A 20,983-nucleotide genomic window follows, 5' to 3' on the forward strand; every position below is an offset into this window, starting at 1 on the left:
AACACATTGGTATTGTGTATATTGAATCATGCTTGATTTAGAAAATACTTTGCTACATTAGTAATGTTTTTCTGAAATTTTTCTTCTAGATGTTCTAAATTTTTTTGAATATGCCCTGAAGAAGAGATGTATTTCTCGAAACGCTTTGGGCCACTTATGAACTTTTGAAAAATAAAAATACTTATGAAGAAATATCTTCACGTTATGTGTTGAGGTTCATCATTGAATACCATAAAATGATTGTTTACTATATAATTGAACAAGTGTAGTTAAGCCTCTATATACTCAGAGTGTATACATTTTACCTTAACAGTTTCAAGCTTGTGAAAGTGTGCAGGGGACGGGAGTTCCTCCATTAGGAACTTATCTTGTTTGCGTTAATCTTCCAACCCATATGCCAGGGTTTACTGTTATCTCCCCTGCACCTTAAATTTATTAAAAGCATTATTTTGCTACTTAGGACTGTCTGAAATTAAGGAACAGCTTAAAATAGGAGTGCATGGTGAATACAACTGTGGATTACTAATAGTGTTACCGCCAGAGTCTGGCACGCGTTCATTCCAGGATGTGATGCAGCGCTAATACCGCTGCACGACCTGGCAGTAATGCTATTTCCGCTCAGTGAAATTGCACTGGATTACCCCCAGACTTGTGATGAGGCCCATAAACACTTTCACCATCCTTAAATAACTACGTTCACCATCCTTCAGAAGTAGCTACTTGTGACATTTTTGCTATCCTTAGTAAGTAATTGTTTGCGAGAGCCACTTTTGCCATCCTTGAGAAGTGATCATTTGAAAGAGACATTTTTTGTCATCTTTAAGGAGTAATTATTTAAAAGAGACACTTTGCCATACTATCTGATACCTTCAGTGGAAGGGAGCTCTCCCTCTGGATTTAAGGATCATTTTGTTGGATTTGTCTATTTGTTTTTTAAACACTTTTTATGAAACTTGCATCACAGACACCTTTCCTTTTTTCCTTACACTTTTAGTACTTCATCTTTAATGTGAGGGTCAGATTAATGTTTTGGACACAAGGACAGTGTATATGATTTTGACGACGAGACACAGACTGATCTTTAGTTTTAGTTTCCTAGGTAGGAAAACTCTGCTTAGGCTAGGGATAGATATGCATTTATCCAATCCTTTTATTTTACCACTTTGTGTCCGCCTCATTTCTGATCACTCACCTGTACTCTATATAGCACCGTTATGGCCAGCGAGATTTTTGTTTTCCGATCTGATGAATCTCGAGAGCTGCATCACCCCTGCCCCATTCAGCTTCCAGATCCTTCAGAAGGAGGTGCAGATCTTGCACTCCTCCCCATGATCACTGAACCTGGCTATGTGGTTCCAGAGGGCAGATTCTTGGGGCACCTTGGCCTCTCAGATCAATAGATGCGCATCATTCAGGAAGCACGCTACACAGTCTCATTATAGGAGTTAGTGGCTTGTAAGATTCTGCCAACAGAAGCTAGGGAGAATATAGAACCCTTAGTCAGCCTCTTTGGATGAAGTACTGTCATTTCAAACTTGGTGGCATCAGGCATGCAAATGGACTCCTGTGTAACGTATCTGACAGTACTTGGCACATACTAAATTCAGACCTACAATCCTTTTAAATTCATAATATAGTGGTAAAATGGCATTGTGATGGGTCATGCCATTCATAGCCCCAGTTAAAGCGCTTCACACCAAGTGGGACTTAAATATAGTCTTAACAGCCATCTTCTATAAGCTATTCAAACCAACGACTAAAGACAATATTACGTTAGTTTCCAGAACATGGCTTCCCTCATTGCTGTTATCTCAACAAGACTCTTTGGTAAACTTCCCGCCTTGTCTGCTGAGGTGCTCTTCTGTTTTTCACTATGGCAAGGTGGTTTTACGTACCCATCTGTCCTTTCTGCCAACGATAAATAAAATTAACCTGTTTTATCATAATCCAGGATCATATGCACGGAGCTTACTCTACTGCTTAGATGTAGAGAGCTGTAAAGATCTAGTTGCCTACCGGCCATCCTGGATGGGCAGCCAGAGGATTCTGCCATTCTTGATGTTCGCTGGGGAACTTTTATTATTTAATTTTTTAATTTAACATTTGCATTGCGCACCAAGCCCTGAGGCATCAGGGCGCTGGTTACATGGATAGCCTTTAGAGAGAGGGTTAGAGAAATACAAAATTACATCAATACAGTTAGAGATACAGAAGTGTAAAGAGATACATACAGAGAAACTGGTGCATGAGGGGATATCTATGGGTAGGGAGAGAGGGGGTGGTACTGGAGTCGTAGAGAGCGGGAGGTGAGGGCAGAAGCTAGTGTCTAGGTCTCATTAGGTGTCCTGAGCAAACAGGAAGGTTTTGAGCTGCTTGCAGAAGATCCCATGTGATGGTTCTTCTCTCAGTATGTGTGGAAGATTGTTCCACTGTTCTGCAGCGTGGGCGGGGAAGCTCACCCCTCCAGTTCATATCAGTTTGTAGGGCGGGATGGTTAGTCGGTTGGAGTGGATTGATCGGGTTGGTCAAGAGAATTGCTTTTTTAGTATTTTTTGCACGAGATATCTAGGTACTTTGTTGGTTGTACATATGTGTGTGATGGCTAGTGTTTTGAAGAGGATGCACGCCTAATGTGTAGCCAGTGGGCCTTTTTCCTAGCCGCCGAGATGTGTTCACGTTTTGGAAAATGAAGTGCAGCTCTGAGGATGCTGTTTTGAATTACCTGGAGTTTAAGGTTTCGTGTGGAGGTGCCTGCAAAGAGTGAATTGCAGTAGTCCAGTCTGGACCCTATGAGGCCCCTCGCAATCGTGAGGCAGCTGTCTTGGTACAAGAACGGTCTGAAGGCGTGAATGAGTTTTGTCGTTTTTGCTGATGAAGAGGCGATAGCACTGACCTGTCTGTTCAAAGACAGGCTGGCGTTCAGGTATACTCCCAGAGTTTTTACCTTAGAAACTGGTATGGTAATACCGTCGATGGTGAAGGCTTTGTAGTTGTCGTCAAGTTTGGTGAGGAAGGTCTGTGAGCCTGTCAGGGGGATCTTGGTGTCGTTGTTTAGGCAAAGCTTGTTTGGTAGCCATCCATGCTTGGATTGTGTGATAAATGGACTTTATGGCAGTGGAATCGGTGGTGTAGTTGCCTGAGATGGGTTTAAATATTTGCTTGTTGTCCACGTAGTTTGTATATGAAATTATGAGACTGTCTAGGATGTCAAATAGTGTTTCGTGAAAATATTATACAGTGTAGGAGAGACCAGGAGCCTTGGGGTACACTGCAGGAGGTCGGGGTGGGTGGGGCGGAGGCTATGTCAGAGAAAACTCTGAAGGATCTGTAGGACCGGAAAGATGAGATCCAGGTAGTGGCTTGTTCTGAAAAATGTGCTGCTGAGGTCCAGGTGCTGGCAGAGGATGCAATGATCAACTAGGTTGAAGACTGCTGACAAGTCTACAAGGAGTATGATGGAGACCCTGCCAGAGTCTTTGGCTTCATCCATCTGGTTTACTAGGTCCAGGAGAGCTGATATTGTGCCGTGTCCTGGTCTGAATCGTGATTATCTTAGGCCGAGGAGGTTGTTGGCTTCCAAGAAGGATTGAATTTGGAGGCATGCTACTCTGTCCTGTATTTTGAGTAGAACTGGGACTGTGGTGATGGGGCGGTAGTAAGTGGGGATGTCAGGATCTAGTTTTTTTTGTTTGTTTTTTTAGCAGGGGGAGGACCCATGCGTCTTTGAAGTTGGTGGAGACTTCGCAGGTGGCGAAAGAGGCATTGATCAGGGCACTTATAAAGGGAGCCAGTTCTATGGCATAGTCCTTGATTATGGTAGCAGGGCAAATGTCGCCTTAGCATCTTGTGGGTTTCAGGCTTTTGATGATGCTCAGGGTTTCTTCTGGCGAGATTGGCTTAAAGTGGAATGTCAGGGGTGCAGGTGGAGGTTGTGTTGCCTTAGTAGGGGAGTTCTGTTTTTGTCAAATCTTTTTCTGAAGGGAGTCCAGTTTGCTAAGCAGTGCGTTTTGAATGCTGACGCGCCATGCTTCGTCTTTGTTGCAGCTGTTTTGGGGATGGATAGTGTTTCTAGTTCGCGTAAAATGGCAAAGAGTTCACGCGAGCTAGAGTTGGCGATTCTTTCATTGTAGGTGGATTTTTTGGTTAGGAGTGTGTTTTTGTATGTTTTGGCTATTGAGAGAAAGTTGCTTTTGTTTGCATCAGATGGTGAGTTTGCTGTGTAGTTTTGGCTTTTTCTTTTATTTGCAGGGTTTCCAGGTCTGGAGTGAACTAGAAGTTGCGGTGAGAGAGGGGCTTGGCTTTTTGTTGAGTGAGTGGCGCCACAGTGTTGATGGCTTTTTCTAAGGTCGAGTTTTAGATGTCAGCCAGTGCTGTCGAGTCATCTGGCATGGTTTCTTGTTGGGTGGTGATTTCAGATAGTAAAGGAAGGATATTTGTTGCTCTGTTTTTGGAGTTGGGTGAGAGCCTCCTGTCGCCGGTGTTATTTGGGGGGGGGCTCTTCTGTTTTGGAAGGGTGAATTTCACATCACATTGTGGTCAAACCATGGATAAGATTCGTTAGAAGTGATGGTAATAGGGCAGTTCATTTCTACAATCAAGTCGAGTGTCTGACTCTTAGCGTGGGTGGGGCTGTGGATGCATTGGGATAGTCCAAGTGCAGTTAAGAGGGTTCGTCAAGGAGACAGCGTTGCTGTCATTGGTGTCATTGAATCCCAGGTTCAAGTCGCCTAGGAGAAGAATTTGTGAGGAGGGCATGGTGTTCCAAGTTAGGATTTGTAATATGTCTTCTTCAAAGGTGGATAGTGGGCTGGGTGCTCTGTATAATATGTGCGTAGTTAGTGTTGAGGTGTGAGAGAGGGTAATTTTGAGGGACAGTACTTCACTGGATGTGTGCGTGTCACTGTTGAACTCTCTAATGACTAGTGAGTCTTTGGGAATTAGGGCTACCTGTAGGGAAGGCCTGGTATCAACAGTAAGATAGACCCAAGTGACCACAGTTCAAGGGTGTTTATTGAACTTCGAAAAGGGTTTGAATAATGCCTATCTAATCCTAAATCTACCGATGGGAGTAAGCTACGACCATCAAATAATAGTAACACAGTCCTAGTGGTGTCTTGTCAAAATAAAAGGGCCTATATTAATAAAACTATTTGCCAATCCTTACCTCTAAATACAAATAGTGTGGGAAACAATGTTACGTAAAAGAAATACTCCTACGTCCTGTCCCTTTTGCTCCATTCTTATGGGACATTCCTCCGTCCTATGGAACGGGACCGGAGCACTTTGTAAAAAGCATCACATTTTTCAAAAATGTGTCCTTCCTCTCTTTTTACGCGGGGTACCGCAGACGGCCGTAGCCCCGCCCTTCTTAGCTCCGCCCAGCGCATCGCCCATCCGTCCTTTTCTCCGCTCGCTCGGGACTGGATGCACTTGCATCTCTGGAAGATTTTTACCTTCCAGTTGCTCCTCTCTTGCTCTGGTTTAGCGGTCGCGTGGTAGTCCGTCTATGCTGTTTCAGCTAGACTTTCCAAATTGTACTTCTTGTCTGCGACGCTTCGCTAGGGCGGATCCCCATCCTCTTTGCTTAGAGTGTTTGGGTCCGGACCACCGGTGTGACTAGTGCTTTTATTGCGACTCCCTTTCGGTCCGGGTGCTTCAATGTCGTTCGGAGCGGTGGGAGGAGGTGTTTCAACGTACTCCTCCGGCGCATTTTGAAACTTTTATCGACGAGAAAAAGAAACGCCTGGTGAATTCTTTAGTTTAGAGTTGAGGACTCCTTCCCGGGGTCTTCCCGGTCCGGCAGTAGCATCAAAAGCTCTATTACCGGAGCTAGCCCTGAGGTGCCTTTGAGGCCTAAGAATTGCACCAGAGATTTCTCAGAGGGCTTTCGTAAGGGGCCTATTGGCACTGGATTACATTCTGAGGCCCCTCCTGTGGAGGCTATTTGTAGGCCCAGTTCTACTGAGGCATCGGGTACCAGAGCTTGCTTCGAGGTCTCCTTGGCTGGAGCTTCCCGTAAAATCACTGGGGTATGCCCTGAGACCTCGGTTCAGGTTGTTGACACCGAACGAAAGTTCGAGGCCCCTCGTGAAGAGGCTTTTACCAGACTCTGGTCCGAGGCCCGTTATTTAGAGGCTAAGGTGACCAACACTTCTGAGAGGCCTGTTAAGGTCTTGTCGGTGAGGTGTGTTCCTCATCGTTCCCGCTCTTGAGGAGACCCCAGATCTGTTGAGGGGGCACGGAGTGAGGTTTTGGACCGTAATCCCTCAGTTACCTGCAGCGCCGCGGTCCTTCCTTTTGAAGGCTAGTTTGGCTGTTACTATGTCACAGAAATATTCTATGCCATATAGTACCGGCTCGGCCGAGGTTCCTTGTGTTAAGGCTAAAATGAAGACCCCTGACACACCTGTGGGGACCCCTGCTTCGCTTCCACACGTGTTGCAGTTCTCCTCAGGTGCCGACAAAATGGCGGGCGTTCCCGCCAAGACCACGGGGGCCATTTTGGATACATCCCTTACAACTACGCCATCGGCCCTAGGTGTAGGGGCTGGTTTTTCAGGTGAACATCTGTTTCCATGTGCACATCAGTTTCCAGTTTTTGACTGGAACGCTTGGATGCCTCTACTGCAGTGTCTCGCTTCCTGCGGCATCAGCACCCTTGATTTATGTAGACAACATTGGGGAAGGGCCCTCTTGGCAACCCTCTCCATTACGCCCCTGGAATTACTCCACTCATGAGAGGCCTCTTCATGTCGTTCCTAAATCAACGACGGAGGACGCTTTTTTTGGCAAGTTTCAAAAACTGATGGGTTCCAACCCCATGAAGGAGCATTTTCGAGGCTTGTTCAGGGAGGTATGCCCGCCTGCGCCGACAGTCCCAGCTGCGGTTCCTGTGCCTCCACCGGCGCCGCCCTTACTGGCAGGGCCTCCCCCCAACTCTTCCACCCCTGCCTCCGTTGTCCCCAGTGGAAAAGACTATTGTGGTGCCTGATGTGACTCAGCCTGATCCGGACCTGTCGGACGATGTTCAGGGCGATCAGGACAGCAAAGACCAGCCCCGCTCTGTCAGAGCTTTTCATGTCCGGGTGCTGGACATGTGTCTGTTGGATGTTCCAGTACCCGAGGCACCTGCTTCGCAGGAGCGCATGCTTTCGGGGGCATTCACCTTATCTCTTTCGGAGTGTACCGGCTTGTTCTTGCAGAAGGATGTTTTGGCCGAGGTCCGTAAAGTTTGGGAGAAACCACACTCTGGACTGTCAACAAGAAGATTGACGTGCGTTACAGGCTCCATTCTTCGGAAGAGGTGGCCTTAGCGTCGTGTCCGCCCCCCTCCTCCACTGTAGTGGCTGCAGCCACTTTGCAATCCAGACCTGCGTGTTCCTCTTCTACGACGGCTGCACAGGTTCTGGCCAAAGAGGATAACTTCTCGACTCCCTTGGGAGGAAGATTTTCGCTAACTCAGCCTTGCAGCTGCGTCAAGCCAATGCGGAACTAGTGTTGGCGGGGGCGAATATGAAAATATGGAAAGGTCTGTCGGAGTTTGAGGAGTTTATTCCCGCTGAAAAGCTGGAAGATTTCAAAGCAGGTTTGTCGGACGCCAGGGTCTTGGCACAGGATCTGCTGGAGGCTGCGGCTCATCACGTCGACACCTCGGCCTGGGGCCTTATGCTCGGTGTGGATACCTCTCATCAGGCTTGGCTGCACGCCACCAAGTTCTCTAAGGAGGTGCAGGATCCGATTTTGGGCCTGCCTTTCGATGGCAAGGAGCTTTCATTCTACAACAGATGTGGAGCTGACCAAAACCAAGGACAGTACTCAGACCGCCAAGCCCTTGTCTGTCCTGGTAAATCCTCCTTTCAGGACACGGATCACCATCAAACCCTTGGCCTTCCTCTGATTTCAGGGGTTTTTTAGATCGGAAATCCTGCAGGGTTGACACCCCTTTGGGAAATTCCCGCCGAAGGCAGCAACGGAGTCAGTTTTTCTCCCGCTCCTCAGCTGCCTCCTCAGGTTCAGGTGGTGCTGCCACTGACAAACCAGCAAAATCAGGGTTTTCTGCGCTCGCAGGAGACACCGGTGGGAGGACGCATCGCGTCTGATTGTGAGGCGTGGCAGACCATCACCGAGGACCGGCGGGTCTTGTCAGTCGCTCGGGCAGGCTTCCGCTTCCCCCTTCCCCCTACCCCACCCATCAATCCTCCCTTCCAGCAGTCTGGGTCGGCCTCCCTCAGAGCCGAGATTCAGAAGTTACTGGATCTCAGGGTGGTGGAACCCGTTCCTCTAGGGGAGCAAGGGGAGTGCTTGTATTCCCGGATGTTTATGGTGGCCAAACCCAACCAGGCTCGCCTGCGCACCATCCTAGACCTTTCCCATTTCAATCTCTCTCTACCCCATGAGAAATTCAAGATGATCAAGCCCTGTCAAATCAAGTCCTCTTTACAGAAGGGCGATTGGCTCAGCGTGGTGGGCCTCCAGGATGCGTATATGCATATCCTGATCTGGAATCCGCATCGGAGATGCCTACAGTTTTCCGTGGGGAAGGAGCACTTCCAGTACCGAGTGCTCCCTTTTTGGCCTCAGCTCGGCACTGCGTGTCTTTACGAAGATGATGCCGGTTATCGCAGCTTATCTTCGGCTACAGGGTATCCATGTATATCCGTATTTGGACGATTGGCTGCTGCGCAGTCCTTGTCTGCTGAAAGCCTCGAGCAATCTTCTGTCTCACCTCCCAGCTCCTGTTTCTCCTTGGGCTGTCGGTGAACTGGCGGAAATCTTCCATGATGGTCTCTCAGGACTTGACTTTCCTTGGTTTTCGTTGGAACACAATCGACTGCAGAGTTTACCTGACCGGGGACAGAATGTCGGATCTGTTGGCCACGTGTCAGATGTTTGCGCAGTCGGAGAGCATGCCGGCCTGGTGGTTCCAGAGGCTTCTGGGCCTCATGGCCTTGTGCGTATTGGCTCTTCCCCTTGCTCGGCTCAAGATGAGGCGGATGCAGATGGCTCTTCGGAGTTCTTGGCGTCAGGCTGTGGATACGGACTCCAAGATAATATCGATTCCGGCTTTCATGAGTGGACCTGGTGTGGTAGTAGTCTCTGAGCAACCTGTCGGTGCATGCGGGTTTTAAAGACCCACTCCGATGGCGACGATCACGACGGACTCCTCCCGTCTGGGGTGGGGTGCGACGCTCATCTTCAGGTCTCCGACCTCTGGTCGCCCAAAGACAAGTTCCTTCATATAAATCATCTGGAACTTCTGGCGATCTTCCTGGCATTTCAAGGCGTTCAGGCCAGTCATTGCCAACAAAGTGGTTTGTGTCCGCCTGGACAATGTGGTGTCCATGTTTTACATCAACAAGCAGGGGGGCACCAAGTCTCCTCCTCTTGTGGATCTGGCCATTCAGATTTGGGAATGGGCGGTTCAGCATGGTATCTCGCTGGTGGCAGTATACATCCCGGGCCAGCAGATGCCCTCAGCCGACAAACAATGGTCAGCTACGAGTTCGAATTGAAAGCGGAGGTCCTCCTACAGATATTCCTGTGTTGGGGCACTGCGGAAGTGGACCTCTTTGCAACATTGGCAAACAAGAAACTTCCTCGGTATACCTCCAGAAATGGGCCAGGAGCCTCCTCTCTGGGAGATGCTCTCGTGATTCCATGGCACAACATGAAGGCCTATGCCTTTCCGCCTCTGCCTCTGATTCATCGGACGATTTGCAAGCTGAAAAACACAGTGAACTGTTCTCTTCTGCTCATAGCTCTGTGGTGGCTGGCCAGGTTCTGGTTTTCAGAGCTTCAACATCTGTCTGTGTGTGCACCGATCAGGCTTCCGCTAGTTCCCTATCTGCTTCACCAGAGAGATCGGCAGCTGTGGTACCCCTCCCCACAATCGTTCAGCTTAGCGACATGGTGCCTGAGTTCAGATCTTTAGAACATCTCAACTTGTCTGCTGACAATATGCGTATTATTCAGGCAGCCAGGGAGCCCTCAACGAGGTCTCAGTAGAAGAGCAAGTGGGTTTGGTTCTGTCACTGGTGCTTAGCCAAACAGTTGGACCCCAGGCTGGCTATGATTGACAAGGTGCTGTCCTTCGTCTCTCATCTAGCTGAGTCGGGCATTCATGTTCTGTCATGCAGGACTTATCTTTCGGCTGTGGCCGCCTTCCTATCCACGGACCAGTGCTCTTTCTCACTGTCAAATCCAGTGATTAAACGGCACTTTGCGGGTCTAATGCGTCTTTACCCTCCTGTTCACAGACCGCATCCGACGTTGGATCTGAACGTGGTTCTTACGGCCTTGTGCCATAAGCCTTTCGAACCAATGGCTACGGTAGATCTTAAGAACCTTTTGTGGAAGGTGGCTTTCTGGGTCGCAGTTACTTCGGCAAAGCATGCGAGTGAGCTCCAAGCTTTGTCGGTGGAGCATCCCTTCTTGGTTTTCCACAAGGATTAGGACAAATCCTTCTTTCTTACTAAAGGTGGTTTCCGATTTTCATCTATAGCAGGCAATGTCGCTGCCTGTCTTCTTTCCAAACCCGGCTTCGGAAGCTGAGAGGGTTTTACATTGCCTGGATGTTAGAAGAGCTCTTAAATTCTATCTGGACAGAACTTCTGAACTTAGGGTCTTCTCAACTTTTGGTGACCTTTGGTAACCCGCAGGGCAAGCAGGCATCCAAAGTGACTATCTCCAGATGGATTGCTTGCTGTATTACAGAGTCTTACACTATTCAGGGTCTACAGCCTCCAAAAGGGATTCATGCACATCTGGTATGGGGCAAGGCACCTGCTGTTGCCTTTCAAAAGTATATCCCCTGGGAGACCATCGCGAAAGCGGCTTCTTGGGCCTCCCCATCGGCTTTTTGTAAACATTACTGCTTGGACTTGAGCTCCAGATCTGATGCTCAGTTTGGCCAGGCTGTGCGCAAAAACCTTTTTCAGTAAGGAGGTTTCCATCCACCCATAGTTCCTGTGAGGAGTGCTTGGGAATCTCCCATAAGTATGGAGGAAAGGGGGCGGGATATAGGAGTATAGCCAGTTTATTCACCGTAGTGACCACCTTACTCCTAGTCCATAGTCCCCTTTCCTCCATACGCCCGCCGGCCGTCCCCTCTAATAAGGTTCCTCTATTATTGCTTAACGGTCTCTGACCTGGCGATAGAAAAGGACTGATGGGCGATGCGCTGGGCGGAGCTAAGAAGGGCGGGGTTACGGCCGCGTGCGGTACCCCGTGTAAAAAGAGAGGAAGGACACATTTTTGAAAAATGTGATGCTTTTTACAAAGTGCTCCGGTCCCGTCCCACAGGACGGAGGAATGTCCCATAAGTATGGAGGAAAGGGGACTATGGACTAGGAGTAAGGTGGTCACTATGGTGAGTAACCTGGTTAGAAGTGTTCAAGAAATTATTTCAGGATATTCAGGGCATTGGCCTCCCTTTCCCATGTTTTCAGCACGGGACAAGGCGGTACACTCAAGATTTGCACAGTCTCTGGCTTCTTTAGCACGAGCGTGCAATTCCTACATTAGCATCAGGGTCTTCTGTGCCCAAGTCTCTTTGCCTTTCAAAGTCTCTTCTCGCAGAGAGCCTGATGCGACAAACAATAAGTTCCTTTTCTCTTAGGTTTTGACACATACTGAATTTCTCAGGTGATTCACTATTCACATGGAATCCCCCTCAGCCGTGCTCAGATCCTCTTTCGACACAACGTTCAACTTTTCGGGTGTATTCCTGTGCACCCCGGATTCCCATATGCCGGGCTCAGATCCCCTTCAATTCAACATTCCAGATTTTTCGGTGACTTTCTGTTCACCCCGGATGCCCTTCTGCCGGGCTCAGATCCACTTTGACACAAAATGTTCAATCAGTCTCCCTCCGCCGGGCTCAGACCAGCTTTAATTCACTTTAATTTGCTTGGTAGCATCAACATCGAAGAATTTCGATTGTGCACAGAATTTTGCTTGACCTGTCGCAGGACCACTTCGATGTACCATTCCTTTTTGCCAATCTTTCACCTTTCTCAACTCTCAGCTGAACACGATACAGAGATTTTCGAGTGAGCACCGACGCGGTGCTGGTCCAGTCTGTCAAGGGCGTTGTATCTCGGTTTCAAAGTTCATTCACTCATTTGTTCACTTTTTACTTGCATTGGTTATCACATGCGTTTTATACACTGTTCGCTTCAGCGTTCACCATACAATGTTGTCGCTTGCAACCTTGGCTTCAACACAGACTGGAGGACGGGCCTTCTCAGTGGCTGCCCCGAAAGCCTGGAATGACCTTTCTTTTGTTCCCCGCAGCACTCCTGATCACTTCCTGTTTTGACATCTACTAAAAACAACTTTATTTAAATAAATTCTTGCCTCTGTCAGAACATCCTATCCTGCTATCTCGCGCCAAGATGGCTTAGGGTGTATGTGCGCTCTCCAAGTTCGGTTAACATAACAGACCGGTTTGGTATCCGTCTCCACAACTCACCGGCTGTGTTGATTTCATTGGCGTTGCTTTGTTGTAGAAGCCAAGGACCGTACCACATCGGCAAGTGATTCTCCCTCCCTTGACAAACGACGCGGGAAGGCCCCAGGTTCCTTCAACACACAATGCAGGATTCTTCAGCCTGGTCTTACGCTTTCTAATCTCGAGGACTTGTGAAAGTAACGGTTCTTTGTCGAAAGGGCCAAGGTCACTTCCCTACTTGCAATCCCCTTCTGTTTTGCCGTCTTTCTTCTCGTATTAAACTGCCATCTTGGAACTGCTGCTTCCTTGTGTGCTTTGCCTTGCTCAGAGTATGCTCTCGTGCTCATTGCAATTAGCTAATTGCTGAGTGCTAAGACTGAGTTATGGTATTCATCCGTCTTGGTATGTTTCGCCTTTGAGTGGAAGAGTTAAGGCTCTAACAAAGTCTTGGTCTGCAATTTGGATGCACTTCTCCAGAACATTTGTAGTTAATGTTTCAAGTTCAGTATTGTTTGGGAATTTTGCCTACCTTTGAGACTAACCTCCCTGAATTCTAGTCATTGTTAAAAACCCACAAGTATGAAACAAAAGGGGACGGAACATAGAGGTATAAACCAGTTACTTGCTTTAGCAACTCCTGTACTCCTTTACTGTGTATTTACTGAGCTCAGTCCTCCTTCCTCTGTGTCCTGACTCTGAGCTTCCTACAATGTATTTGCTTTTGTAACGCTTATAAGTTGGGGTGGTGCATGCGCACAGCACCATCTTTGTATAATCTCAGCTACTGCTGCACATTATGCTCCACTCCCACAGGATATGTAACAAAGCCCCAGCCTGACTCTGGGGACTAACAGGAAAGGGACTCTGGCCATGGCAGTGCACAGTCACATTGCCTCAACACAGACGAGCCATTAAGGCTTAGACCTTGACCTAAACCCTTGACAAGCTTCCCCTCCCAAATGAAGAGTCTAAAGCTCTCCCTAGCGAGTCCCAAACCTCCAGTAGAGCGCTTTCCCTTTAGAGAAACCCTTTCTGTATATCTGGCGGTACCACATACATTGATTGTTACCAATTCACTTGGCACATCAAAGAGATTATGTTTAAAGGCACGCATAACCTGCAAGTAAAACTGTGGTTCCGCAGGTACAATGTTTCAAGCCTTCGGTTTTCAGAATGTGACTAAATCGACACATAAAGCAGCATTATACCTCCAATATTACCCTGCGAAAAAACCTCATTGTGGAAGAAACGTATCCAGCTCCCTGCTTGCCGAATAATACAAGTAAATCACAAAAGGTAGGCTTTTCGGGAGTAATTCCAAACTGTAATTCACATGCTGGAAACACCACAGCTATCGGCATAGTGCAGGCAGCTTTGGGGAGGGTCAGAATCAAATCCAAGATGGCAGGCAGTCTATGTATAAGCTTGTTCCAATCCCTGATTCAAAAGCAGCCCCAGGTACATCTGGAAGTCATCCAATCCAGCCCTCACTTTCCACTCACAAGTGCAGACCAACATTGAAAGGCCTACGCAGGGGCATGAGGCAACACAGCAAACATGCATCCAGCCCCCGTTTGTGAATGTGGGCTGTTGGTGCAGGTTGTGGCTGATAATTGGAGTTTGGAGCGTGATACAAGGGCACTTCTCAAGACTACCTCGTAGCTAACAACCTACTAGGATCACGTCAATCCGGCTTCCGCCCCCTCCATGGCACTGAAACAGCCTTGATTGATCTTAAGACCCAAATTGACGAGTTGAAGGATAATGGTAAATCTGCTATGCTACTCCTCCTTGACCTATCGGCAGCCTTTGACCTGGTGGATCATGCAGTCTTATGCACCCACCTTAGGTCAGCTGCCCATTTCTCAAGTGATGATCTAACTTGGGTTCAAACCTTCCTAGCCAACCGTACAATGAGTCTTCTCCCCTCTAGCAGCTGCCGACCCCATACAAGTCTCCTATGGCGTACCTCGGGGATCATGTGTATTTCCCACCTTGTATAACATCTTTACTGAGCCCCTGTTTGACAAGTTGGATGGACTGGGTGTCACCTACACAAATTACGCAGACGACACCCAGATCCTTATTCCCCTTTCGGGCAACTTTTTTGGAAGACTCGGCCTTAGTAAACAGGATATATCTCCTCATTCAGGCATGGATGGCATCTCATGGTCTATGCCTGAATGACTAAAAAACGGAGCTACTGATCTTGGGCTCAGAGATGGCCATTAAAAAACTCAACCCTAGCTATACCTCATTTGACATTGACAACAATGTCATCAAAGTGATGCCTGTAGTCAAAACCCTTGGCTTCTATCTCGACTCTGCACTCACCCTTAAGAAGCAAGTTAACTCATTAGCATCATCAACTGCTTATACTTGCAAATTGATCCGAGCTTGCAGACCATTTCTCTCTGAAACTAGCTGCATCACCTTGGCCAATGCCCTTATATTATCCAAACTGGATTACTGCAACGCATTATACGCGGGATCCAATAAGTACATTACTGACAAAATGCAAATACTCCAAAACAATGCCCGTAGAGCAGCTCTAAATATTCCAAACAGAGATCATATCTCGGCATATAGTAGAGATGTCCATTGGCTCAAGATCAATAATAGGATCCTCCTTAAAACACTCTCCCTTACAACTAAATGCCTAAATAACATAGCGCCACCGTACCTTGTAGAAAGAATAAATAGGAGAACCTCTAACCGACCTATGAGATCTGCCAATGCTCACACCTTAGAAGTTCCCAGATACAAAAGGACTACAGCTGGCGGTTCTAGTTTCCCGGTTATAGCCGCTCAATCATGGAACAAACTCCCTTTTAGATATCTGAACAGATCAACCCTATTCCAGTTTTAGACGCAAAGTTCTCACCTGGCTACGGACTAATGATACTTAACCCTTCCGACCTCTTCACCTCCCAATTGATACCCTGCTATACCTACATTTTGACTGTTTTTTATATACCGCATGTATTCATTGGTACAACTATCTGGACCATTGATGTCACTGTAAAACATGTAGCATCCAATTTGCTTTCTCTGTATGTATGTAATTATGTCCTTGTAATTATTACCTTGTATGTACACACTTACCATGTAACCAAGCTATTAAGTAACCTTGTATTGCTTGCGCCCAGCTACCTGAGGGTTTTGGTTGCGCTCTATCAAATAAACAAACAAACAAAACAAACTTCAAGGCTTTTCGAAGCAACAGTGTTTAAAGGAACCAGGAGGAGTTGAAGGAGCAGGTGTGGAGTGTATTGACATCTTGTGACTTTACTTGGGAGGAAGTGAAGATTTTGAAGAGGTAGTTCTAATAGGAGGGGCTGCCTAGAGAGTTAATGGTAATGACTTGGAGTTTGTGAGGGTATGGAAAAGTGGGTAACCTCATGAAGAAGTGATGAAAGTTTGAAGAGAGGGGTAACATCAATAGGAGATGAATAGTAAACAAGTGGGGTTGCAACAGCTGAAAGTGGTGATGGCGAAGACAGTAAAAGCAGGCAGGAACGAGGAGGCTGTGTTGGCCCAACGCAGGTTAAAAAGGTGGGAGAGAAGGTATGAGACCCATGCAGGGATAGCACAGCAGGATCATAGGGCAACAGAAAAGAAGATGGCCCTAGGAGGTGCAACCGTGAAGATGAGGAGAGGTCCTGGGCAGTATAGACCAGTAGTGGGGTCAACTGGGTACAACTCCATCCCCTGGAGAAATCCAGACTTTACCTATAACTAGAGGAGGCCAGGGAATCGTGCATCCAAGTACTTCAGTAAGTGGACTCCTATCTGGATTTATGGATGAGACTTGTTGCTAGATTGCTGTGGGTGTTGTACCCAGAAAAGCCCTTACCTGGTTAATCAGCAAAAAGCAGCAAACTACAAGAGGATTTGGCACCCCAGGGATAGACTTTGCTTAGTTTTTCAAGGCTATTTTGATTTTTTGTGTTGATATTTTTGAACTGTAAAAATAGAGACAGCAAAGGTAATGTTCTGAGTTAGTCGTTTTGCTTCCCTTCTCACTCCATTATCTATACCACAAATACAGATGAAATGGCACTAATGTGATGCTGGAAATGCATTGGAGGAACAGGGCCTACATACCCTTGTCCTTTACTGCTTTATCATGTATGTTCTGTCTTGTTTTCTGCACAGGAGTTCATGTGGGACTCGTGGCGGTGCAGCTCTTCCTCTTTTTGGTCATGGTCAACAGACCCTCAGGATACCCTTTTGGCACCCATGGGTGGGAGTACAACCCTGTACTCCTAGTGTATGTTTTTGGGCATCTGTGGGTGGCCCACAGAGCAGGGTATGGGCTGGTGGCAGCTCCATGCTGAATTTGACAGGTGCTCTGAGTATCCTCCATTTTGGGATACCCAGGCTGTGAGAGAAGGGCCTCAACGACCGGTGGGGGGTGTCTGTACTTCCGCTCCCTATATGGTGGAGGAGAGGCACAGGAGACCCCAGCCAAGATTCTCTATTACGGTAGCAATGGTCGAGCAATCAAGGCCTAGCTTCTCAGGAGGTGATGCAGGCTGGTTCTTAAGTACAGTGTAGTCCCCAAACCCCCACAAAGGAATATCCACACTCTGTATTGGTTAGAACACAGTCTTTATATAATCAATATTCAAGGTTATGTACACTTATCATAATAACTCATTTTGTACTCCGGAAAATTCAACAATGGCAAATATATACAATTCTAAAGTGGTACCACCCTTTGTATTAGATCTCATTAAAGTGCATGAACAATACTGTACAATGTCACACAGACCAATAGAGTGAAACCAGCAATAGAGAGAGGAGAGAAAATAAGATGATTGAGCAATAGGCAGAATACTGGCCCCTACCACTAGGCACAGTTCTGTGTGGAAATCCCCCCACCTGGGCAACCTGTAAAACAAGATATAGCGCACGCCCAGTCCATATATTGCTCTGCAAGTCTTATTCTCTCCTATAATGTTTTTACCCCCCCAATGTACCTGGTGGAGTCGGGCTCCTTGAAGAGGCGTCGACAAACGTCGAGGAACTCGCTGTTTGGCGACGGGGAATCGACGGCCCTTCTTGAATGCCTCTCCTTTCAAGCGGGAGGCACGGGGCGTCGAACGTCCGTCGGCAAACGAGGTAGAACGATGTCGGTGAGGCGGCAGCTTCGGCCGAGCGGTGCTCTTCGGCGTCGGAGCGTCGGCGTCCTGCAAGGCAGAGGCGTGCGGGGCACCTCGGTGACAATAGTTCTGGACCGCAAAGATTGTAGAGACGGAGGCCCAGCAAGGGCGTCGAGTCGGTCGAGTCTTTGGGGTCTTCGGGGGGCGGGAAACCCACCGGCAGGTTTCTCCTCGGCGCGTTGGTCGTCCTCGACTTTCTCCGGCAGGATAAGCGGTCGACGATGCGGCCGAGAGAGTCCTTCGATTGAATGTTCTTAGGCAATGGAGCGGACGGCTCCGGTCGTCGGCGGCACAGCGTCAAGTGGTTCCCACGGCTGGGCAACGCAACTTCGACGGGCCTCCAGCGGTTACACAAACCTGCGAACCCTGATCGACGGCAATGGACTTCGACGGCGTCGATGTCCGGGTGCTTCACCTCGATCTCCTCAGCGGTCCAGTCTCGGGTCGACAGCCTTTCGAGGGTCTGTCTTCCAGGGCGCTTCGGCGAGGATGGAGCGGTGCTCGATGGTCCCTCGGAGCACGGGAAGAGGGCGCCTTACCAGGTCCTCTCTCGGGTCAGTCTTCGACGATTTCGGCAGCCTTCGGATCGGTCGAAGCAAATGCAACAGCAAGTCTTCTTCTTCCAGCTGGACGTCGAGGATCAGCAGTTCCAGTTACTCTTAGAGTGAAGACTCAGCTTCTGAACGCTTCTGAACACAATGGTCGCTTCTCAACCAATGGTTCCTTCTGAACACAATGGTCGCTTCTGAACCAATGGTTCCTTCTGAACACTTTTCCAGTGGTGAGAGGTCCCCAGATATACTATCCTGTCTCTCATCCACACTGCTGGCACACACTCAGCAGCCAATCATACAGCAGGGCATTCATGCAGTCAGTCAGCCAATCAGGCACACAGTGCATTCAGGCCACACTCCTCCCTTCCAGACACTCACAACAAGAAATGTGGATTGGGACAAGTACCCAGCCATTCAACACTACACACTGCATTCAGGCCAGTTTCGGGCAGGGCTGTCTCAGTCTTTGTCTCTCATGCCAGAAACCAGACAACCACAACAAGAAGTGTATATTGGTCACACACTCCATTCACCCAGGTCCCACCCACAGGAGGTACCCACAACATACAGACACTGGGAAGGCTCCAGTCAGTCTAGCTGGGCCTTCACAACAATACCATATATGGAACTTCCACCCAACAGCCAGTCAGGGGGAAGGGACAGAGACAGGGCTTCCCAGGACTTTGGGAAAACAAGTTAAGAGGCAATAGAAAGCAAGAGGCCACAGGGGCCATCTTGTTTCCTATCAGGAATCAACAGATCCCAATGGCAGGGCCTGGGTATCCCAAAATGGAGGACACCCGGAGCACCTGTCAATGTCAGCACGGAGCTGCCACCAGCCCATACCCTGCTCTGGGGCCACCCACAGGTGCCCAAAAACATACACTAGGGGCACAGGGTTGTACCCCTACCCATGGATGCCATAAGGGTATCCCATGGGTCTGTTCACCAAACCAAAAGAGAGAGCTGCACTGCCAGGAGTCCCACATGGACTCCAGGGCAGAAAACATGACAGAACACACGGTAAAAAGCAGTAAAAGGACAAGGATTCAGAGGCCCGGTCCCTCAGATGCATTTCCAGCATCACACAGGCCCTGCCATTGGAATCAGTTGATTCCCGATAGGAGACAAGATGGCCCCTGTGCCTCTTGCTTTCTATTGCCTGTTACCTTGTATTCCCGAAGTCCCAGGAAGCCCTGACTCTGTCCCTTCCCCCTGACTGGCTGTTGGGTGGATGTTCCATATATGGTAGTGTGGGGAAGTCCAGGCCAGACTGGCTGGAACCTTCCCAATGACTGTATGTTGTGGGTACGCCCGTGGGGTGGGACCTGGGTGAATAGAGTGTGTGACGAATACACATTTCATGTTATGGGTGTCTAGTATCTGGTGGTTGACACAATGACTGAGACAGCCCTGCCCGGTACTGGGATGAGTGCAGTGTGGAGTGCTGAATGGCTGGGTGCTTGTCCGAATCCAAATTCTGTGTTGTGAGTGTCTAGGTGGAGAAGAATGGCCTGAATGCACTGTGAGCCTGATTGGCTGCCTGCCTGCCTGAATGCCCTACTGAATGACTGTTTGCCTGAGTGTGACCCAGCAGAGTGAATGGGAGATCAACAGTATATCTGGGGGCCTCTCACTGATGGAAATCGTTCAGAAGCTGAAGTTGATACTTGATGCTTAACCTTGAAGCCCGCTGGAAGAAGAATCGCTGCGGCTGTCCTTCACTATTCTGAAAGCTGCGTAACTGTCAAGGAACTGGTCCAAGAGAGGACCTGGCTAGGAGAACTCTTCCCGAGCTACGAGGGACCATTGTGCACCAGCTGATCTTTGCCAAAGCTCCCTGGACGTCAGACCCTCGAAAGGCTCCCGACCGGAGACGGGGACCGCTGCGGAATCACGAAGCGAAGCGCCCAGACATTGAAGTCTATCACCGTTGCCGACTGCCGTCGCTGACCGGAGCCACAGTGCTCCTTTGCCTAAGACACTTGATTCAAGGACTCCGTTGCTCATCACTGTTGACTGCTTTCGTCCTGCCGTAGAAAGTCAAGGCGCCGCCGACCAAGGGGAATCCGCCAGTGGGTTTACCGCCACCCGAAGACCTCAGAGACGCCGACAAAGCTAATGATTCCAGCTCTGGCCACGTCCTGTTCACCGACGACGATGACCCAACGCCCTTGCTGGGCCAAAGTTCTTCATTGGCTCTATGCGGCAACAAACTATCGTCGTCGAGGTTCACCGCACGGCGCAGCTTGCAGCATGTTTTCGACCGATCGTCAACGAGCACTGCAAGAACCGAAGCTGCTGCCTCGACGACAGGGTTCTCCTCTTTCTTCACCGACTCTCGACGACCCGTGGCTCCTGCCTTTAAAGGGAGTGTATTCAAGAAGGGTCAGTCGACGACTCATCGAAAGAACGCTACGAAACCAGGTACTTTGGGGTCATAGAACCTTTTAGAAGGGATCGACACTATATTGAGCATAATTTGACTGGGCTTGTCAAATACGCTTTATTTCCAGGTTGCCCAAGTGGGGGGATCCTCGCACAGAACTGTCATGGTAGTCTGATAGACTGTTCTGCCATTGCTTGATTTAACTTGCTTCCTTTCTGTGGTCTATCATTGATTTATCTTACAATCTGATTCGTGTGCTATTTTGGGGCTGTTAGCCATGGGCGCATTTCAAAGGAATCGCTAGTTCAGCGTGGTATCACGTAGACCTGTATATATTTGCCATTATACTATTGCCAGAGTACAAAGTATGTGATTGTGTACATAACCGTGAACCTTATTTATATAAAGACTGTGTTTTCAC

General features: G+C 48.5%; 1 protein-coding gene across 1 annotated transcript in view; it reads left to right on the forward strand.

The window, feature by feature from the left end:
- The window catches only part of SHCBP1L (SHC binding and spindle associated 1 like), a 1,561,452-nt gene that overhangs the window by 185,334 nt on the left and 1,355,135 nt on the right, over window positions 1–20,983 (forward strand). The window lies entirely within an intron of this gene.

This window comes from Ambystoma mexicanum, chromosome 1q (assembly GCF_040938575.1).
Source record: "Ambystoma mexicanum isolate Mex_15411 chromosome 1q, UKY_AmexF1_1, whole genome shotgun sequence".
NCBI lineage: Eukaryota > Metazoa > Chordata > Amphibia > Caudata > Ambystomatidae > Ambystoma > Ambystoma mexicanum.